At 45.5% G+C, this 23,972-nt stretch overlaps 1 pseudogene; it reads left to right on the top strand.

Annotated features, from left to right (window-relative positions):
- Nucleotides 1-11,734: 11,734 nt before the first annotated feature.
- LOC107978304 lies at nt 11,735-16,332 on the top strand (annotated as a pseudogene).
- Nucleotides 16,333-23,972: the final 7,640 nt, after the last annotated feature.

Genomic DNA, 23,972 nt, shown 5'->3' with positions numbered 1-23,972 from the left:
CTTGGATACTTTTAACCACATATGGTTACAGACAGAGATAAATGGTTTCAGAATAGAATCTATAATTTTAAAAGAACCAAATCAGAAAGTTCTGAAAACTTTGCAGTCTAGCCAAGACCAAAAAGGCATTAAAGACAATAAGCCAGGGGCACATCCCAAAGACCTTTTAGAATGTAGTTAGCGTGGTAGGGGGATTCCATGTCACTAGTCATGGAGAAAGGCCCTGGAGGCCCATGGAGATCTCTGAGACTCTGGTAGTCATAGACCCAGAGCTCTACAAGGGCAGGGAGATTTCAGATGTTTCTCTGTGCTCTTCATAGGTTCACTGCCAAGGGTCACCATGGGGCTCCCCATGCATTCCAAAGCAGTACTTCTTGGCAACTCACCATGACTCCAGAGGTCCCAGGCCAGAAGGCTCTGGCCATTGTTCTTGCCATTTTTTTCTGGAAGGTTCCAATATAAACTTCAGCACTATCCATCTGGTGCTAATTCTATAGGCATGCAGAGTAGAGTTTACAGGGCCATGGCAACCTCTGCTTGGATTCGGAGGATTTACTGGGTAGCTCGGGGCCAGGTAGAAACATATTCCAGGAGCCACCAGAAAATCTCCACTAAGACAATGTACAGTGGAGCTATGGGAGTGAGTTTGCCACTAAACACATCCTTTTTCCCACACCTCTGAACTGTGAAGCCCAGTGTATGATGGGAGCCTGGGACAGGTACAGGCCCTAGATGCCTGCCTATCAGAATCAATGTATGTACTGAGCCGTAGCAACAGAGTGGTCTGAGGCCTTGGGGTCCAGTTCTGCCACTCCAGTGCTGTCATAGCATAGGACATAGAGTCAAAAGAGATAATTGTCCAGCTTTAAGCCTTAATATTGTGTTGGATTTAGGTTTACCTAGGACCATACCCTTTCCTGTCTGTTCCTCCACCTTGGAGTGGGAATATGGATTCTTTGCTTGCCCCACCACCATACGTCGAATGGTTGCTCAATTTTTATTTCATAGTCTCAAGCTAGAGGGGGCTCATGATTGCAGCTGCAGCTTGCCTGGAATCTCACCAATACTGACCTGGAGGAGACAGTTCATGTTGAACTTTGGAGTTCGTGCAGGAAGGAGCTAACTAAGGCTTTGGGGCTGGTGACATGGTGTGAATATATTTTGCCTGTGGGAAGAGCATGGCTTTTGAGGTCCTGTGACAGATGCTGTATCTTCAAAGTTTGTATGTTGGAAACCCAATCTCCAGCACAGTGATATTGGACAGTGAGGCCTGTGAGAGTCTACCCTCATGAATTGCTTAATCCCATCACGGAGGGACTTCCTTACTGATGGGAAGATGGCAAACTTCTTTTCTCTCTTGTCATCTTCTATGGAATGATGGATCAAGAAATTTCTAACTTCCAGATCTGAGGAAATAGGTTTCTATTGATTATAAATTATACAACCTCTCTTATTGTGTTGTAGCCACACAAAATGGTATGTGTGGGGGGTCGTGTGAATGCACACAGATGTCTGTGTGTGTAGACTTGATAACTTCACCTTGATAATTTTCACAAGGCAGGTGTCATAAGAATGAGCCCTGACTCTCTCGTAGCCCTGCAGACAGAGTTAGACAACTAAGACGATTCAATAAAATGCATTAAATTGTGAGCATGGGGGAGAATGCAACCTCTGACACAGACTCCCAGACCAAGGATGAAGAGGCAATTCCTCTTTTTATCTCTGTCAGTGTCAAAGGATAGCCCACAGAAATTAAAAAGCTACACTTATTCTGCTATTGAAGGAGCATGGTTGGAGTTTGTTAATTCATCGCTAAGAAAAGTCAGGAAGATGTTTAAAAACAGCACAAACCATTTGGAGAGCTGGGGCTCACACAGTGCATGGGGTACCTTGAAATGTGTGTCTCTGTGTGGACACAAGAGGGTATGACTTGGAAAAAAAATCAGGTTATGAGCCTGCAAGTCCCAGCTGCTGTAACCTTCCAGAAGCATCTATTCAATGGGACAGAAGTAATTTGCATTTCTTCCAGACAAAAGTCGACAAGCTAACACTTAACTTCACAGTGTCTGGATGCTCAATAATGGACTGAAATGTCAGCAGAGTCAATGTCCTGGAGTGTGAAAGGGCCTGCTCGCTGACCAAACCAGCCTTGGTGAGGTAGATCAGGATGCTGCATGAGGTAGACCAGGACCCTGTATGACATGAGGTAGACCAGGACCTTGTATGGCATGAGGTAGACCAGGACCCTGTGTGGCATGAGGTAGACCAGGACCCTGTGTGGCATGAGGTAGACCAGGACCCTGTGTGGCATGAGGTAGACCAGGACCCTGTATGGCATGAGGTAGACCAGGACCCTGTATGACATGAGGTAGACGAGGACCTTGTATGGCATGAGGTAGACCAGGACCCTGTATGGCATGAGGTAGACCAGGACCCTGTGTGGCATGAGGTAGACCAGGACCCTGTATGGTAGACCAGGACCCTGTGTGGCATGAGGTAGACCAGGATGTTGCACTCATCTCTTTGACTGGCTTTTTTTTTTTTTTTTTTGAGTCCATGCACTTTCCTTGACACAAGTGAGTGTTTAAATCTGAATCCCACAGGCAAACCTACCTCATTGCTGTGTCCCCTTGTAGGCAGCTTTGGATGGAGTTCAGGACTGCATCAACAGTGGGGCAGATGGCAGCATGGCCAGCAGGCTATCTACAGCAAGCAATGTACAGCATGTTAGAGACTGGTTAGATTCAGCCCTCATCACATAGTAGAGGAAACAGATGCATGAGGGGCAACGTGATTGCCTGATGTGACCCTTCCTGCCTTATCTTTTGAGGTCCAAAGACCTCAAAATATTTTTAGTAGCTTTTAATACCTAATACTCAACCATTTGTAGAAGATATAGCTCCTGTCAACACTTTGATTCCGTGATGTTTTATTTGTGTCTCTGGTACAAAATATGCTATGCTATTTTACCCCATGTATTAGTGACCTTATCAACCTGGTTTGCCTTTGTGTGTTTATTCAGGGCAGGAATGATAGCATATCACAGTTTGTGTGTTACTGAGTTCCAAGCCTGATGTATTCTAGGTGCTGAATAAACACTCACTGGCTTGAATAGAAATTTACCAACAAGTTGGTGTCAGAAGTGGGCTGGCCTCTCTTATCTGTTAGACTCTCTCTAGTGTGTCCAGAGTCTCAAAAATGCATACTTCTGCATCCCCAAGTGATGGGCTACTGTAGAGGGTGACTACAGTCACAACGGACATAGGAGTTTTAAACAGGCAGAGTCACCACTCACAAGTTCCATCTGCCTTAATCCCATGCAAGCAGCACACTGACCTTTCCCAGCTTCCCCTGCTCCAGAAAAGAGGCTCACTTGTCAAGCAGGTCTCACCACCTTGACCGCCTAAGTCAACACCCATCTTTGGCTGCAGGGTCAAAAGTCTTCAACGACTATGTTCTGTGTCTGGTGTGTGGTCACAGCCTCCTAGGGAAAAGTCAGACACATTTCTTTCTCTTCTGAAATCTGCTTCCATTTTGATTATCTGGCAAGGGTATAGGGAATTCTTTTTGGGAGAATTTTAAAAAAGTATTAGAAAAGAGGCAATTTTAAAACTTAAATGTCATCTTTCAAATATAAGTAAAGGTAACCCTTTGGTATATAAGATTCTATTCATTTTTCTATACATATGTGTCTAAATAGCCATACATAAATAACTGTGATCACCATAGTCTCTAGAACCTGCATGTTAAGTTAAAACACACTGCGAGGCCGTGCCCTGTCAACATGCGCGGTTTCAAGTAAAACCGGACATAGTTGCATGGGAGGTGGCTGCCTGGATGATCATAATTTACTGAAGCATTTAAAAAATAGTTGGTCACATTGCTTCTTTCTAGCATCTGATAATTATAGGCACTCTGAAGACTGTGGTGAGGGTAAATTTTGGCATATCTATTTAAAGCAACATGTATTATGGGGGTTGTTTGGATTATTAGTTTACAACAGGCTCCTTCTTCATCACGTCAGTTCTTCCTGAGGCCCTTGAGCAGTTGGAGCAGATTTCAGGTGCCTTTCTGATCGTCAGTTTTCTCATCAAAGCTCCTGGGGACCTCGGGTCTCTGGTGCCCATGGTACCTTTCTCATCTACTTCACTCTTCCCACAGTTTAACCCAAGAGTGCGTGCCCATCAGTGTGGAGCCACGAACAGGGACAGGCCACAGCAACGTCACTGATGCTCTTTAGGACATTCTGTTTTCACTGTGGTCATCTGTATTTCCCCAGAGAAAACATAAAAAGGAAGGAGAAGACTAAAGAATCCACAACTGCCTGAGGAAGAACCACCTGCTTTCAACTGTTAATGACTCACTGGGAAGCTTGGTTTCAACAGTCTTCCTGGGAATGAAATGCTTTCCATGTGTGTGGCTGTGAGAGACCGCCTAGTAGCTCCTGCCATCTGGAATGGTTGTTCGGTATCCCCAACGACATGACTTGACCGACTTTTACTACCATCTCCAGGAACTAAGCGAGGCCTGGATGCTGTTTTCTCTGGATTTCAGTTAGCAGTGAAACAGCTGAGGACACGGATGGTTGGAGAGGCAGTGTGATGAGACCTGTGTGGACTGGGGTCAGGCGTGGCCATGAGCTGTCCTTCTCGCCATCCTCTTACCCTTTGCCCTCTTCGTTTTCTACCTTGCACCAGCCCTTCCTTGGTTCAGAAGGCATCACACTCACATCATGTGTAGTCTGGCGACATGAAGCTCACACGGCTGGGAAGGATTATAACTGGGAGACTGTGCTGGGAGTACCACACATGGCTGATAGTTTCCTCACAAGAATTTCAAGCAAATCCAAGACAGCGATCTTCACATATTCCCTTCCTGCTTGCTTCTTGGGAGAATAGAGAACCATGTTGTTGTGAGCCTGTGTTCACAGGAATACAGTAAAAGGAGATGCTGTGTTAGAACTGGCTGACCCATAACAACGATGTTGTTGTGTGTGTTAGAACTGACTGACCCATAACAACGATGTTGTTGTGTGTTAGAACTGACTGACCCATAACAACGATGTTGTGAGATACGGTAATAGGGTATGCTGTGTAAGAATTGGCTGACCCGTAACAATAATGACCTTGCAAGTGTGTGTTCACAGGGATACAGTGAAGGCAGGGTTTAAATGAGTCCACCAGACCTAAGATACATGATAATTAGGTGTTTATTAGGGAAGCACTTACACAGATAATAGTAAATAACCACCTCAGTTTTCCTGCTCCAGAAGATGCAGTCTCTGCCCTTCCAATGCTCTCAGAGAAACCCACGAGAGCCAGCCAGCTCCTCCTCTATCTTATAAGGGGTCACACCTGAAGCCACGCCCATAGGGTGTGGCCACCACCGAAAGTTCCCTGGCAAAGCAAGATCCCACAATAATACAGTAATAGGAGATGCTATGTTAGAATTGGCTAACCTATAACAATGATGTCGCCAGTGTGTGTTCACAGGATACGATAACAGGAGGTGTTGTGTTGAATTGGCTGACAACAGGATTCAGCTCTCATATTCCAAAGTTAAGTGTTCTCCTAGCTTCATAAGCTGACATTGAAGGACAGACTTGGAGACCCCAGCTTTGCCACCATCCTGTTCACAAGATGACAGAGAAGTTAGAAAAAGGGCTAAAGTGTGGTCAGAGAAGAGCCATGTTCTATGCCTCTGGTGAGATGGGACCGGTGGTGTTTTTCTCTCTTTCCTAATGAGCTGAACCTTATAAGATGATGGAGACCTTGGTATAGAAGACCATGGGTCTGGGGGCATGGTGTGTGACTCCTGCCAGAGACGTCCAAGGAACTTCAGGCCATGTAGAGTCAGTCAGTCAGTTCAGGCAGTCTGAGTCAGGAGCACAGAAAGTGCAGGAAAACACAAGGGAGTCAGAGTCAGAAAAATAGGCAGTGGAGACAGGACGCTGTCCTTTTGGAGTCTTGCAGGTGGGAGAGTCTCACAGATGCAAGACACCCAGGAAAGGGGAGTGTCCCAGCCAGAAAAGTCCAGATCGATGCTACTGAAGCAAGATCAGTTTACGCTTATCCTCTTTCCATCCTCCCTGTCCACAGAGTCAGGGCGGCGTAGTGTGTGGAGGGCGGCAGATGGACATCCTGGGACAGTTCTACCTGAGACCCAGGATCAGATACTTGTTTCTAAAATAACTGAGTAGCTTGTCATGCTGACTGGACATCTAAATGGTAGGATAAGGCAGCTGGGGGCATTTCTATTTTATTTCCCAACCACAAAGGGGTGAGATTTGGTGCCTGCTGGGGATTCTTTTTAGGGAAAAAAGGGCCATGTAGGGTCAGTCAGTCAGTAGGAGATATAATGTCATCCCATGAATTGAGAACACAACTGTCTTTATTTTGACATGCAAGTTATGCCAGTTACTTGAAAGACAATTTTAGCCTTAAATAACAACAAAATTTCCCCTTTCCATCATGAAAATTGTAATGCCTACAATGTGACTGCTACTCAGACCTGAGAATCCCACAATTTACAAGAATTTAATATACAATATAGTACTTAGAATATACAAGTCACAACACCATGGAAATATAATAACTACTTGTCTTTATTATCCCCTAGTAGAGGATTAGGTTGCAGACTTTGTGCCAGGCAAAGCTACTGTGGAGGCTTATTTTGACTGGCTACTGCAAGTTCTTCCTGTGTGAAAATGGTCCAAAGTGGTCATTCTGTGGGTAGTAGTGTATTGGTTAATTATCGTTGCATGACAAAATTAGTGACATACCATGGCCTGTTGTTGTCTCTCACTCTTGTACTCAAGAGTTGGTGGGGTCAGATCCAATCTAGCCATGTTTGGGTGGCTCTGTCCCTTAGTGCTGGGCTTGCTCTCAGGACTATGAAATGGTCAGGTTGGCTCACTCAAGCAAGGAACAGCTGTCTGCCTTTACTTCTCACTGTAGGTCTGCAATGGGTCTTCTTTGGGCTGTTGTGGCTCAGACATCTCTGTGCCAATGTCTTGTCTTCTGTTGGGGACAAGCAAGCTGTCCAGGACATGTTTTCATCGTGACAAGAAAGGCACAAGAGGGCAAATGGAAACAGGGAGGCCTCCTAAAGTGTAGGCTCAGTACTGTGGTGTTGTCACCAAGAGAGAGTCATGCATTTGAGTTCAAAGAGAAAGAGCAGAGATGCAGCTGTGGCAAGGGTAGAGCTGCAAGGAGCAATCTGGAGCTGGGCCCCAAGTCCAGTTTGTCATAGGCTGAAACTCGGAAGCAAAGGAGGCCAGGAACTGAGAGCTGCCTACTGGGAGAAGCACCTGTGTCTACATCATCTGTCTCCTTAGTGGGGTCCTGCTTTGGATTTAGTTGGCCACTCAAGCCAGGAGGGTGGAGAATGTGCTGAGCTGGCTGGCTGAGTGGAAGTCTTCACCTTTGCAAAGGGGTTAGGGCCAAGAGGCAGCTTTGTAATCCTGCTTCTGATTTATCACTTGCTATCTTGCAAACTTCTGTCTCTACCACCATTATTAGAAAATCCACTGAGGGTCCGAGGAGCATTCATTAGGGGATGCTCTTGATATCAGTTAGTCAAAGATGGAAAGCTCTGGCTGAGCTCTGGAGTCCACAAAAGGGAAATTAAGACAGAAAATGGTTAAATTATTATTTATTAAATACATGTGATATTCTAGGGACTGTAGGAGATTTTTTGTGGAGCATCTGACTTAATCTTTGTCAAAACAATGCATTCATCAATGTAGCCACTTAGTAAATCTTCAAATGGTTGTAAAAATAAGTGAGTGACCTCCCCTAGTCACACAGTCAGTGCCTGGCTGAGGTTACTGCACTTGCTGTGCGCAGCCTCTGCACTGAGCCAGCGGCTTACGCATTTACACCACCACATACATTTTTACGGATACCCAGGAGGAGTGTCCAGGGTCACCCATCACCTTCTCAAGGTGAGACAGGGATGACAGTTAACACTTTCAAGGCCAGGCATCTCCCCAACACACAGAATATTGTCTCTTCAACTGAATGGAAAATTGAGTCTACACCAGGTTAATTTTTTTCTCACTGAGATGGGAATTACCTTTCCTAAGTCCCAAACATCTCTAACCGAACCCTGCCTGTGGCTGGCACAGAGCCACACTTTTCTCCTGAGCCATGAAAAAACAGTCTCTGCATTTCACTGTCTTCCACGGGCTGAGTGCAGGGTGATGTTGCCATGGCAACTGTGGCAGAATTTAGGCCACAGAGGATATTTGGGTCTTGCTGCATCTTTGACCAAAAGTTGCTGTGTGACACTAGCTGTGCCACAACTGACAGTGTGTCTGTCTGTAACTGGTGGTGACAACTGGGCTTGTCATTGTCCCTCTGCAGACAAGTGTCCTTCACCCTTGGCACTGGGTTTCACTAACAAGTCTCCAGTGAGGAAATAGCTCCCTTCTGCTTGCCTACCCCTCCCATTTCCCTCCTTCCCTTCCTCATTCCCTTTCTTCCTTTCCCTCTCTTAACCTGTTTTTCCTTTTTTATTCCTTGAGAATTTCATGCATGCGTATAGTGAAATATGATCATCTTTACCCCTCCCCCTCCTCTTTTCTAGTTTTTATTTATTCTTTGAAAACTCATACATATGTATGTTGTATTTTTATCATATCAGCCCCGACTCCCCCACCTCCTCCTCCACCTCCATAATACTTCTCTCTCTCTCTCTCTCTCTCTCTCTCTCTCTCTCCTCTCTCTCTCTCTCTCCCTCCTTCCCTCTCCCTCTCTCTCTCTCTCTGATTTATAAGCCATTAACTCCAATTAGTGTTTAGTGTTGCCTGTATGTGCATTGGTGTATGGCTAACCCTGAAGCATGAGCCAACTGCAGTGGCCACTAATATCTCCCCCACGCCCCACACCCCATCCCACACACCACACCAGAGAAAATGACAGCAGAGAAAATGAGATGTGTATTCCGCCATGCTGACTTCCCTCTCACTAACCTGCTATCTAAGACCTGCTCCCAGGTACTTAGTACATTAGAGGACTTGGCAGGTCAGTGACTAGAGCAGGGGCCATCTCCAAAGGAGTTGTTAAAAAATTATTTTTAGCTTACATTCATTTTATCTTTTGAGACAATGAGTAGAAACTGGAAAACAGATAAAACATTTAATGAAAAATAATTGGCCTGAAAGGTGTGAGATATGCTGAACTGTATTGATCTGTGCTGGAGGATGGTGATGTGTCATGGCAAAGCAAACCCAATGGCATCTGTGGAAATTCTTGTCCCATAATGGTTTGTTTGTGCATCCATCTATCATCTATCTATCTATCTATCTATCTATCTATCTATCTATCATCTATCATCTATCATCTATCTATCATCTATCTATCTATCTATCTATCTATCCATCTATCTATCATCTATCTATCTATCATTTATCTATCTATCATCTATCTATCATCTATCTATCTATCTATCCATCCATCCATCCATCTATCTATCATCTATCTATCTATCTATCATCTATCTATCTATCATCTATCTATCTATCTATCATCTATCTATCTATCTATCTCTATCTATCATCTATCTATCTATCTATCTATCTATCTATCAATCATCTATCTATCTATCATCTATCTATCATCTATCTATCTATCTATCTATCTATCTATCTATCTATCTATTTTACCTTACTTGTCTTTTGCTTGTATTTTATGGTTTCCAATTTTGTGTTTTATGGGGTTTTCCCTCCTTTGGTGTGTGTGTGCGTTTGTGTGTATTTTCTTTTTCTTTTTTTGTCTGTTTTGTTTTATTCTTGTTTGTTTTCTTTAATTTTTTTTGCCTGTTTGTTTTCTAAAGAAAGAGAGAAAGAAGGTGTGGATTTGGATGGCTGGGGAGGTGGGAAGGGTCTGCAAGGAGATGAGGGAACAGAAACTGTGATCAGAATACATTGTGTGACAAATTGTTATCAGTAAAAAGAATATGTGGTGTACATACTCTCTCATTCTTGCTTACATGTTTCACAATCTACCCTTACTACTTTTGCAAAAATTAAAAATATCCATGTGTAGGTAGAGTCTGAAAATCCTTGAATGAGATCCCAAGACGGTGATACTAGGTGAAGAGGACAGGGTGGGCGACAGGACACATGGGACATTAGCGAGGAAAAGAATATGGAAGGGAGAATATGAAGGGGGCAGGGGTGTGAGGGGCTGCGGGAGAAGAGGTGGAAGGAGAACCACAAAATAGATTTTGTTTGAAAAATGCTGTACTGGTATCTAACATGTATCCTGACTTACAGTATTTTATGTGTTAAAATAGACCTCAATGCCTCCTTTCCATGCTGTTAAGATTCCAGGCAGTTAGAGCTAGTGGCAGCTCTAATGCAGCTCCAGGGAGCACACACAGCTCCAGGGGGCACACACAGCTCCAGGGAGCACACACAGCTCCAGGGAGCACACACAGCTCCAGGGAGCACACACAGCTCCAGGAGTTCTGATCTGTAGCCACTCACAGCCAGGCTGGAGGAAAAGACAACACAAGCCCCTCCACCCATTTTTACCAGGGGCTGGAGATTCAACCAGTTCACACTCTGCAGTTCACAGTGGGTCCAGTTCTTCCCTGAGAGGCCACTGCTTCCATCAGTCTGCCTGGGTGTAAACTGAGGGGATGGGATAAATATGGACCCAAGTGTCCCGGTCTGTGCACTGAAATCAACTGCTTTTCTTTGCGAGCTGGTTTCCTCAGGTGTGCATTACAGTAACAGAAAGCTCACTAACGCGTCCACCAAGACGCCTGCTTTCTCACATGGTGACTGTGACATGGACTCTTTACAAAAATCACATGTTGAAGTTGAAGAAGAATGTTTCACATTGCCTTATTTAGGGTTTAAGGCCACACAGAAGGTGCCCTTTTGTTATTCAGATTTGTTTATTTCATGTGGTTTTGAACTGAACTTTGATAAACAGATCCGTGCCTAGCCCAGTTGTCATCAGACAGTAACCGATGGAAGGAAACAGATGCAGACACCCACAGTCAAGCACCAGGGGAACCCCAAAGAAGAGGGGCGTGAAAAATTATAGGAACCAGAAGGGTTATGGACATCACGAGGATACCATGAGGACACCACGAGAACACGGCCCACGGAGTCAACTAAGTAGGCCTCATAGGGGTTCACAGAGACCAAAGCAACAGTCAGGGAGCCTGTATGAGTCTGAGCTAGGTCCTTTGCACATATGTTACGGTCGTGTAGCTTGGTGTTCTTGTGGGAACAGGGGTGTCTCTGACTGTTTTGCCTGCCCTTGGGACCTTTTCCTTCTACTGGGTTGCTTCTTCCAGCCTTGATATGAGGGTTTGTGCCTGGTTTTATCATAACTTGTTATGCCATGTTCAGTTGATGTCCCTGGGAGGCCTGATCTTTTTTGGAGGAGAAATGGATGAGTGGATCTGGGGGAGAGGGGAGGACTGAGGGTGGGGCAGGGAGGGTAACTGCAGCTGGGATGTGATATGTTAGAGAAGAATTATAAATCAGAAAAAATTAAGACTCATGAGATGAGATCATCCAGGTGGATTTTCAATGCCATTACAAGAATCCCCACCCCCCAAAAAGATTTATTTATTTCTCACTTCTCTCTCTCTCTCTCTCTCTCTCTCTCTCTCTCTCTCTCTCTCTCTCTCCCCCCCCCCCCCCCCGTGTGTGTGTGTGTGTGTGTGTGTGTGTGTACCATGTGAGTACAGGACCTATGCAGGCCAGAAGAGAAGAATATCAGATCCCCTGAAGCTAGAGGTGTAGGTGATTTTTGAGCTGCCCAATGTGGGTGCTGGGAACTGAACAAAGGTCCTCTGGAGGAGCAGCAAGCATGCTCAGTTGCTGAGCTGTCTTTCGAGCCCTCTGGTCTTCCACTAAGCTAAAGTGTGGGAGTTCTTTCCCACAAAAGGAACAGTGTTAGTTTTCTCTGTGTTGTGTCTGCTCTCGCTGTTCGTGGATGGGGAGACATGGATGCTGAGGAGACATGGATGCTCTTGCTCCAGGAGGCATCTTGCTCCTGGAGGCATCTTGGCCCTGGAGGCAGTTACACTCAGCACGTCTTATGGAAGGAGAAAAAGAGATCAAATACATAAAGGGAGACACAAAATGGTAGCAACGAATGGCCTTGTGCCAAAAGCACCATTAAAACAACAGCATGGAATAAAATATATTTAACCATCTTCAGGTCTTTTTGTTGGTGATATTTAAAAAAAGACAACCATGCAATGCACACATTAAGAAAGTTATTTTCCTAAAACTCACCGTCATTTGAGGGATATGTGCAGTGTCAGATCCTAATAATCACAAGGCGAACTCACAAAAATAAAGCTAATTCCATGACCACAAATCAACCCAAGTTTTCTGAAAACAAAATGTATCTCCGAAGTCCCCATTAAGTATGGTCTGGTCTGTAAGCATATATGTATTGGATTAGACCAAAAAAAAAAAAAAAAGGAACAATTGAACTAAGTGGTTTTTCCATTAAATCCTCAGAACATTTATGCATTGTATAAGATCATCCCTATCCCAGAAGCTGCCCAGTTAGCTAAATGTAATAGCTGGGAATTAAAAACAGGTTCAGTGCAGAGGGATCCCCAGTGAATTTCCCATTTACTCAGCCTACAAAATTTGGGTAAAATCTCTTTCTTGAATCTATTGCAAAAACCTTACTTAGTGAATACTCCTGGTCCGACTGCCCAGGATTGCTGTCAGGAAAGGCCCTCCTGGTGGGATTTAGTGGGCTAAGAGCATTGCTACTGTCCTCTTAGAAGAAGCTCTCATCTCCAAAGGAGTGGACAAAAGGTGTTCATTTTCCTTACGAAGTTTTCACATCATACTGCGTTTTGCTGGCACCTCAGGGTCCTTCACATTTAGCCTCCACCCAATCCAACAGGATGAGAAGCCAAACATTCAGCTGAACCTATTTCCCATGTCAAATGCAGGGCCCCTGGAGCAACTTCCCTGGAGGACCTTGCCTCTGGCAGCATGGGCCAGGCTCAGGTGCCAGGCATGGCCATGCTGAGGTGGTGACCACGGTTGTCTAGTCTTTATGTGAAAATCTCATCTAATTTCTATACCGTCCACATAGGTGAGGTCTGTCATCAAATTCCTCATCTCAGGGGCGAGGTAACCAAGGGAATTCAGAACTTTGAAGCTAAAACATCTTCACAGAGGCATAGACAGTTTTATGGGTGAGCTTTGTTTCTTCTCCCAGGTTTATAAGTTGAGTCCAGTAAGTCAGGATTGGAGACAGGATTTTAAAGAAGCAATTAAACTTGTAAGAGGTCTCTGGGGCAGCCTCAACCAACATGACTGGGGCCTCGGAGACCAGGACACAGGCACAGGGGCAAGATCATGTGAAGACACATGGCATACATGGCCATTGCCATGTGGGGGACATGAGTCTCAGGAACCAGCCATATTGACAGCTGGAATTATGATGAAATGATATTTTACCAACCCAGTTTGTGGTACTTTGTCACTGTAGAGCAGGCTTGCTAGTTCACAGAGGCCCAACCTAACTGGCTTATATCGGTCTGCTATCCCAGCTGGGCTTCCCCAGGTCGCACTTTCTAATTTAGGAAAAGTGTAGGAGAGATGCCAACTTGTCTCAGTGAGAGTCGGAGGTGCCGAGACCACACCTCCATTGTTGGGGGAAATTGTTTCTTTATGAAAAAGCATTTGAGAGAGTCCTTGTAACGCAGCCAAATTAGGGCAGGCTGCAAGGCAGCTGCAGTGATGCTAGGCAGGAAAGAGTACAGAGCTTGCAAAGCACTTGCTAAACATGTACCACCAAGAGGTGGCCTGGCCTGGGCAGTGTTGAGTTAGAGAATAGATCAGTATATTTGACCCATTTCTCCATGTGGCTTTCACCTCTGTGGCGATAAGGTGACCTCTATGGAACCTTTGTATTACAGTTTGAGGGTTTCAATTGCATTATAAATACATAAGATCTGAAACTGGCATCAGACTGAACATTTAAAAGGAAAGGCCTATAACAAAAACACATGTGCTTGCTCAGTTTACTGGAAACAAAACTTGGGGGTTGCCAAAGAATTGTGAAGGGCGGCCTGCTCTCTTCCATCATGCCGAGCTCGCTGAAGGTCACCGTGAACAAGGCCCACCATCACCAACTGAAGAAATTTATGGACAAGAAGGTATCATTGAAGTTAAATGGTGGCAGACGCATATGAGGAATTCTACGGGGCTTTGATCCCTTTGTGAATCTTGTGATTGATGAGTGTGTGGAGACAGATGGAGACTAGTGGGCCACAGAATAACATTGGTATGGTGGCCACACGAGGAAACAGCAGCATCAGGTCAGAAGCCTTGGAAAGAGTCCAAACAATGGCTGCTCAGCAGAGCAGTTCACATCCTTCCCCAAAGGACCACTTGACAGGGGTGTAGAATTGAGTCACATACATTTTCATAAGAAACTCTTTGCTAAATAAACCTTTGTGATACTCAGAAAAAAAAGAATTGTGAAAGGCACAGTCTACAAGAGGCAGCCTTGTCCCTGCCAAGTGCTCCCCCAACAAAACAGAGACACTCCCAGAGGAAGCCATCAACTTGTGCACCAGGTCTCGAAGGGATTCTGGTGTATTCTCTCCACCACTGTCTTCCAAATATCTCCAAGTTGTCACCCTCCTTACCTTACATACTCTGACCACAATACCATCCAGCAGGAAGAAAGGCAAACCCCGTGCTGGCAAACACAGGGCTGCCTTACTGTGAGGGCAGAGAGAGGGGGGAGGCTGCGAACATGAATCTGCCCTTTGCCTTACAGCCCAGTCTGAAAACTGGGCAAAGTGAGAGAAACACGGGAAAGACTTGTGATCAGAGAGAGGGCGCTGGAGCAGGAGGGGGGGCACAAAGGGAGTGACTTACCTCACTCTTTTGACTGTGACAGGGAAAAGATTGTGTTGGCTTCCATGACTGAAAATTTGGGAGGCCTCATCACCTTCGGAAGCCGCTGGATTTAGCTGTTCTTGTATGCTATAGCCCATAACTTGTTTCGTCTTTCTGATCAGTTGGCCTTCTTTCCACACAGCTTCTTCCTACATGGTAACAAAATGCAAATACTACCTCTGTGTTATAGGGTGGGTGTGCATCTTCCGGCCACATTCCAGCGTGCTGCAGCTTGGTCTGGGGTAGCTTACATGGCTCCATTTGGAGCATCTCCTCAGAGGGTAGCTCCTGAAGTTGAATTCTTGTTCCCTTGAAAGAAGGACCAAGAGGGTGTGTGCTGAGACAGAAGGTGATTACCCAAACAGACCAAGATGTCCCGGACAAAGGCTGTGTTGGGCCAGCTAGCCACTGGTTCTGAGGGACTTTTCCTCCCAGGTTCCAAAGAGCTTTCCACTCCCTACTCCTCACCATTCTGCTTATCCTTGGCTTTACATTTGCAGAGCAAATGGCTTCGTAGGTAACAGACACCCAGACTTTTCCACTCCACTCTGTGATCCCATGTGGGTGTCACAGGGACACCTCAGTTGGCACCCTGCCATCCTCCCACTGAACCCTTAGTCCCAGGTATACCCTGTGCCCGAAACTCCCTATCTGCAGCAGCAGCTCCCTCACTCAATGGCTCACTCTCCCACAAGCTTATTTTGCATTAAACACTGTCTGAAATAGCTGTATGGTTTCAGAGTCACTCTCTGAAATGTCACTCTCCCCCAAGCTGAGAAGGATGGCTGTGCAAAGATGGTGTTTTCTGGAATCTCCCACTGTAAGGCTCTGTGAAGTCGGATCATTTGTACCCAATTCCAGATTTCTTGGGCCAGGTCCTCTGGATCTTAACTGCAGGAAGAGAGTTCTCTTTCGACATCCCTTGCCTTTCCCAGAGCAGCCTCCCTGTAGGCTAATTCAAGTTGAGTTATTTCTTGGCTAAATGTTTTCCCATGGAGGAAAAAGCGGCCTGTGCTTCCCTGGGTTGGTCTCAGTGCTTGGCTCTGTGACATCTAAACCTCTCTCTCCGAGGCTGTTTGTATCCCTCTTTCTCATTGTGAAGCTACACATTTTAGCCATTACTTCTGGCAAGTCAATGTCCCGAGTCCACATTCTTCTGGACATGAACTATACCAAACACAATACAAATAGGCTAAATGCAGAGAAGATTCAGAGTGTGCCCAGAGGCTGTGGACACGGACCTGTCTGCAGCCACACAGATGTCATATGAGATGTGGTTTATATGGAAATGCAGGACACGCCCTCAGCCATCCTAGGGCACTGAAAATAAAATATTAATTGATGGTAAAAACCACAACACTCAATGCCCTCCTTTCCCTTCCCCAACACAGACAGACAGACAGACACACACACACACACACATACACACACACACACACACACACACACACACACACACACACACGACAGACACACACGACAGACACACACGACAGACACACACACAGACACACACATACAGACACACACAGACACACAAATATACATATTCATGCAACAATACACACAGCTATACACTCATAAACATAATACTCTGACAAATACGCACACATATATACATACACACACAGCACACATACATGTCACACACGTGTGTGCACACACATATACTCTCACTCTCACAGACACACACATACCAACTTCAATCAAGTGTGTTTCTTGGGTGGAACTTACCTCACCCCTGTGCCCACCTGCCGGATTCTCACATTTTTGGGAACAGTGCCAGAACCTGGGGCTGGAAGTGTCTGGAAGTTGTGTTCAGTCTCTTCATCAGTGAGCCATGTCCTTCTGTGAGGCAACACAAGCCCCCTCCCCCAAACCACAGCACTGACTGCATTGAAGGATGGAATGATTGCTGGAAAGGTGAAGTACTAAAACACGCCTTAGACACACCACCATCACCTTTCGTGTCCTTCTCAAAAGCCACTCTTCCCACTAACCTGGAGTGCCAGAGAGCTGGACTGGAAGAGTGCTGTTGGGACCATCTGACCCCTGCCTCCCACGCCCACCCATGGCTGTTACCTGGGTGTGTCTTACCCTGCCTCCCTATTGCAGGTGCCTTTACTGAATGATCCTGGTATTAGAAGGCTCAGCGTCTCACCCGGGGCCTGTTGTGCAGCAGGCTGCCCTGGACGCACTCCAGTGCCCTTCCTCTTTGCTCTGGCTCGGGGTGCAGTATGAGGCCCCTCCAGATTCTGAGCAGTTGCTGCACTGTGCTCTTGGACCTCCCTAGCCGTGAGAACCATGAGACTGAGGGAATGTCTTTCCCTCGTCAGTGACCCACAGTCGTTGCTCCAGGGTAGAAAGCAGAGCAGGCTGACTTGATGAGGAGCTGCTTGTCCTTCCCGAGCTGAGTACTGCGCATTGCTTGCTCGCCAGGATGGCCTTCGAGAGCCACTGGGCTCTGAGCATCCGGGGAAAAGGGGAGATTTGAGTATGAATGTCAATATTGAGAAAATGGTCCCAATGCTATGTCCATGACAACAGCCATGTCTTGTTTAGCCACACACCTCTACTACCATCTTATTTATATTGATTTTATTTCAAATCACTCAGTGACCCCCTCCTGTCTCCCTGACAACACCTCTCACAAGACCGTCCATTGGGAAGTGGTTAGAACACACTGACGTCAAATATGGAGAAAGGCATTATCGCTTCTGCAACCCTGGGCTAAAGGATGCACATTTGACCAGATCTCTGGTGGGCCTCAAAATGGGACATAGTGTCCTTCAGGGTTGGGGGACAAGGGAAGGGATGGTTGGGTTGTCATGGGTTGGATGTTGGCCAGTTGTCTACACCAAGAATCCACAGGGAGGGTTGTGAAGTTTTTACCATGGTCACAATGATCTGCCTGTAAACCTGACTTGCTCTCTGGAAAAGCAAACTGTAGTGACTGTTCCAGCTCTGATCCTGTGGACATGGGGTGATGGAGAGGTGCCTTTCCACTGCACACAGCTCTGCAACAGAACCCTGTAGGTGTCATTACTTACATACTTTGCATTGCTTAATTCATCTGTGAATAAACCTTTTGTTAATCTTAGCCTAGAGAAACTGATTGTGAAATTAATCCCTCAGAAGCTAGAGCTTAATGGTGAAGAAACAAGCATTAAAACTCCTATTCTTGGTAATGTCCTTTTCTGTGATAATTTTTGACTTTATCAGTGATAAAGATAACCCTCTACCCTAAATATGACTATTTTTATCCCATGCTTTTTGCATTTTTTATTGTGAAACAAACTCTTCTAACAATGGACAAAGACCCTGCAGGCTGCTGGGGAAGTGACTGACACCAGGCCAGTACTATCAGCCAAAACTAAAAGAGAAGAAAATACAATGAACTGACTTAAGAGACTATAAATCCTTTGATTCAATTAGTGCAGGCTCAGTGAACCTACACACAGCTGCCAATGGCTTTATACCATGCCTACAAATTGCATAACATTCTTTTCTTAAAGAAGTTGAGGCTGGGCCTGGGAATATGGCTCAGTCAGTAAAATGCTTGGTGTGGCAGCATGAGGACCTGGGCTAACCCCGAAAGCTCACAGAAGTACCTGGGCGTGCCAGCACACATCTGTAACCCAAGTGCTGGGGTGGGACAGAGCCAGATGGCTCCCAGAGACTTGCTGGTCACCCAGTCTAGATTTCTTGGTGGCCTCTAGTACACAGAGACCCTGTCTTAGAAAGTGATTTAAAGAGTGACTGAGGAAGATTCCAACTCAACCTCTGTCCTGTGCATGCATGCACACACATGCACACAATAAAAACTAAAGTAGGGATTAGTTATGTTTCCTTTGAGTTCCAGGACTTAGTGACTCACTACCAATATAAACGAGGGCTGCTTATGACATTGGTTCACCATCCTGAAGCCAGACAGCAGGGTGGCCCAAGGGCATATCACCTGCTCTTGGAGGGGACAATGTATTGGCACTGGGCATGTTTGCAACAGCCATAGCACCATGCTACCTCATCAGCTAGTCCTCCTGCATAAAGATTCGCCTTTCCTCCCTCCCTTCCTCCCATCTTCCCATCCATCCTTTCTCCCTCCCTTCTTTCCACCCTGTATCCAAGCATTGTTATTGTAGACTCACCGAGCATAGTACTGCAGTGCAAGGGGAACTAGCAGAGAACTATCCTGGTAAAACTTTCTTGGACCATTTCCCCCACAGAAAACACCAGAGAATGTGGTGACAGAGGGACAAAGAGAATGAACGATGAAGCACCAAAGAAGAGAGTTCTATCCCAATTCTTGTCATGCCAATCCAATAGGGCTTGGGAAAAGGATATTGAAATGGGAGAATCAGGCTGCCTGTTCACCTCTGTGATGCAGGCGAGCATGCTTTTACTTCAGAGGGGTAGTAGTGCTCGATCCTGATGTGATTGTCCTCAGTGGGATTTAATGGGGCTTGGCTTGACAGTGACGGCTATGAATGAACACAGGCTAGAACAAAGCCCAGAACTTGGAAATGAGTCATGTCTGCTGCTACTGGCTTCTGAGAGTAATAAACTCTACAGCAACAGGGAGCTGCCACCCCCTGAATAGGCCAGTGTAGTCTTTGTGTCTTGATGTTGAAGCTGAGGTCTACTGATACAATGGGGAAAAGGGGATCTACTATGCTCAAAAGATGGTTTGACCCTTGAAGAACAGGATGGTATAAAAGGGAACTCCCCAGGGAAGTCTTAAACAAGAGTGAAGACTGTTGGAGAACTTTCTAGTAGCTGAAATCAGAGCAGGGTGACACCAAGGGACTTTGATGTTGATAGAAAAGGTGACAAGGGAAAAATAAGACACAGAAAACCCCTTTACCAGTGTTTACCAAGAAAACGAAACTGAGGGGGATTCATGTCTTAGACTTGGCAGTAAATGTCTTCAGAGCAGAAAATATTTCATTCAGCACAATGTCCCAGCAGATCAAGCAGCGCCTCTGACGCACCCTCCAAGACGCCCATTCTTAGTGTCTCATTATCTCACCATACGCAGAGTTCCTCCACGCCCCTCCTGTATCCTTGTCTATGCATCCTGTACTCATCCTGTCTTCCCAGAGGGTCAGTCAGGATCCTCCTGAAACACCCAACACCGGTATCACCCACAGGAGCCCCATGTCCATCTGTGCTCTCAGCAGATGCCTGGATCTACTCTGGGAGTCAACACACGGCAAGTTCATGAACAAACTAACCCAGAGAAGACGGCAACTGAGCAGGAAGGGAGGAGGCCTGTTGATGACAAAGCATATTTGACAGGAGTCTGAGAGTTCTGTCCTCCGTCACCAGTGTGATGGAGCCTGGGGATCAGATAGCTGATTCTATATCATTGGGGTCTTTTGAGGTGAAACCCGAGCTGTACCACAGAGAGAGAGAGAGAGAGAGAGAGAGCCTAAGTTTTGTGTTGATGAGCCAAGGCTTTGAAATCAGGAGACAACAATGACTGCTCAGGCTCTGTTTTACTTGTGGCATTTAAACATCTGTAGCCTGTTTTCTCACACAGAATGCAGGGACGGATGGGGTGCTGAGATTAGGGTGTGATCATGCTATGTGGCCATCATCCTGTATGTTCCCGCAAAGCACTGTGCTACCCAAGAAGACATACAAGCTAAACTCTAAATCCCTACAAAGGTTTAAACTTACACCAATGCTCCAGATGGTCTTTCCCTTCATCCCATGGTGTAAGTATGCTGGTCCTGCTCATTCACTATCACCATTTAATCAGTAACCATGGTTAAACACGTCTACCCTTGCTCCTTGGTGTGTCAAGCCTGCTTCTGCCTTTGCACTTACTACTGTTGCTGCTCCCAAGGCTCTTCTTTCAATACTCACATTTCAGTGATTCACCTCATTCCAATCACTGTGCAAATGCAACCCTTCTGTGGAAGCCTCCACCAGACCTGGCTTTATTTGTCTTGGTGGCTCTGCTGTACATACTGTCTTTACATAGGGTCTTATTTAGTTAATTAATTCATTTATTTTTGAGACAGTATCATATTGTCTAGTGCAGGCTGGCCTGAAACCTCAACTGTTCTGCTTTAGCCTCTCACGTGCACCCAACAGTCAGCTTTGTCTGTCTCCCTGATCATAAAGTAAGACTCAAGAGTGTAAGAAGTTTGCTTGATTTATAGCAGAAGTTCCAGTATGAGGGACAAGGCCTGGATTCTGTGGGCTGAGTGTGTGCTTGGGAATTGAGTGCACGAATGCAGTCTAGGCTGTGAGGGCTAAGACTGGTTGTCAACTTGACATATATGGGGAGAGGGAAATTCAGTTGAGGAATTGCTTTCAACAGATTGGCCTGTTGGCATATCTGTGGGGGCATTGTATTGATTGTAATTATTGTATTATGAGGGCCCAGTTCACCATGGGCAATGAAGTCCCTATGCAGGCGAGCTTGGGCTACATAAGAAGGGTAGCTTGGGAGAAAGCCAGTAATTAGCATTTCTCCATGGTATCTGCTTCAGTTCCTGCCTTGAGTTCCAGCCAGTATTCCTCTGATGATGGACTGTAACTTGCAGGGTAGGACAAACCCTTCCATCGGCATGTTGGTCATGTTGGTCATGTTGTTTATTGCAGCAACAGAAAGCAAACTAGAGTACAGAGTTAACTATGATGTCATATCCTAACTATGTCTTACAATCTCCTTGTTTGCACTGCTCAATTTTTCCTTCCCACCCAGAATGTCATAACTCAGTATCTCACATTGATCTTCAATTTCCCACAGAGAGATTTATTCAAACAGTGCAATTCATACAACACATTATTACTCTGACATCTTGGAGGCAGATTCCGATGACCAATAATTAAGCAAGAAAGGCCCAGCAATTGTCTGATGCCCAGGAAAGCTACACTATGTCATGGAGGCGCCATCGGTTAAATTTCTTTCACTCAATAGACTTAAGAATAAGAAAGAGCACCATAAACTCATCTGATACTAGAAACTACATCTTCCTTGAGAGACATTTGTGTTGGCATGACTAGTGTAGGGCAAATGACTTGGCCAACGTGACTTCAACTGATGGCTAGGTCTTGTGGAGATCATTCAGAATGGACAGACTGTTAGCACCAACCTGCCCAGTCTTCAGACACACAGATGTTATATTAATTATAAAACTGTTGGCTATTGACTGGGGCTTCTTATTGGCTAGCTCTGTCTTAGTTATTAACCCATTTCTATTAATCTATGTATTTCTATGTGGTCTGCTAATGAGGTTTACAAAGTGGAGTCAGAAATAGGTTGATAACAGGTAGTTTATGAAGAAATAGTACCCAAGGGAGCCAGGGACCAGGTTTGACGGGAGCAGGAGGGACCCCTCAGATGCTTCCTAGTCAGCTCAGCCAGGCGAAAGAGAGAAAGGGGCTGTGTGCACACCTCCCTCTTACTTAAACCTTTGTTACATCACTCTGAACACGCCCAAGTGGGCATGGTCAGCAGTAGCTCTAAGCAGGATTTCTTCCTACAGTCTTGGCTTATCAGAGAACACCTGGTGTGTCCTCTCTTCACATCTCTCTCTGCCCACCTTCCCCAGAATTCTTGTCTCCTGGTCCCGCCTATCTTCCGGCCCTATTGGTCAACAATTTTTTATTCATCAACCAATAAGAGAAACATATATACAGAAGGACATTTCCATCATGACCTAGTGACAGGGGATTTTATTACTTGTATTGATAAAAAACAAATGTCAGACTTGTGCTTGAGATGTCATTTCCTAAAAATTACATTTATTTATTGTGTATTCATGGAGTTCAGATGACAACTAATGAGGTTTGGTTCTCTCCTGTCATGTGAGATGCAGGGATCTAGCTCAGACTATCAGGCTTGAAGGAGAGTGCCCTTCCCTGATGGGCCATCTCATCAGCCCAAGACGTAACTTCACTTTTTCAAAAATTACATTTGCTTTGTGTGTATTGGGGGGGCATGTGTGTATGGCACTGTGTGTGTGTGTGTGTGTGTGTGTGTGTGTGTGTGTGTGTGTGTGTGATTAGGGGACAACTTGTAGGGGTGTGCTCTTTCCTTTATCATGTCAGTCACAGGAACTGACTGGTACATTGGGCAAGCACTTCTGTTTGCCCAGCCCACTGGGGATGTAAGCAGGCAGCAGAATACTTGCCTAACATCCACAAGGCCTTAACTTGATCCCCAAAATTTTGCACACACACACACATATACACACACACACACCATACACACACATACACACACACACATGCACACACACAATACACACACATACACACACACACATACACACACATATACACACACATACACACATACACACACATACACACACACATACACACACACATGCACACACACAATACACACACACATACACCCACATACACACACACATATATACACACACACATACACATACACAAATACACACATACATACACACACACATACACACACAAACATACACACACATACACACACACACACACACACACACAGAGAGAGAGAGAGAGAGAGAGAGAGAGAGAGAGAGGGTGGGAGGGAGGGAGAGAGAGCAAACTGACTTCTAGTTGTTTTTATTATTGGTATTAGATTCTTTACAGATAATGCAAGCCTTTATTACCAACACCCAGCACAGAGGTCTGACCACTCCCACTGCCCTGCCTCTGATAAGCCACATCCAGACCCTCCCTTATCTGCCTCAGTTTACTAGTGAGAATAGCATAAATTTTGTCCTCAGTCCCCATGAAAAGAGCATTTTACAGTGTCCTTCCAAAGGAGCAAGCCAGTGTAGATGGAAATTTCTGTCCCCCCTTGTCCTGCAGCTGTTTAGTCCCAAATAAACACACAGAAGCTTATTTTAATTATAAACTGTTTGGCCTATGACTCAGGCTTCTTATTAGCTAGCACTTTCTTAATTATTAGCCCATTTCTATTAATCTATGTATTTCAATGTGGTTGCAACTTACCTGTTATTCCCGGGCGTCCTGCCTTCCTGGTAGCTACATAATGTCTCCTTGACTATGTTTCTCTGTCTCTGTTTGGATTTCCTGCCTG

This window comes from Cricetulus griseus, chromosome 3 (assembly GCF_003668045.3).
Source record: "Cricetulus griseus strain 17A/GY chromosome 3, alternate assembly CriGri-PICRH-1.0, whole genome shotgun sequence".
In the NCBI taxonomy this organism is placed as follows: Eukaryota; Metazoa; Chordata; class Mammalia; order Rodentia; family Cricetidae; genus Cricetulus; species Cricetulus griseus.
This window is presented reverse-complemented; position numbering and strand designations above follow the sequence as displayed.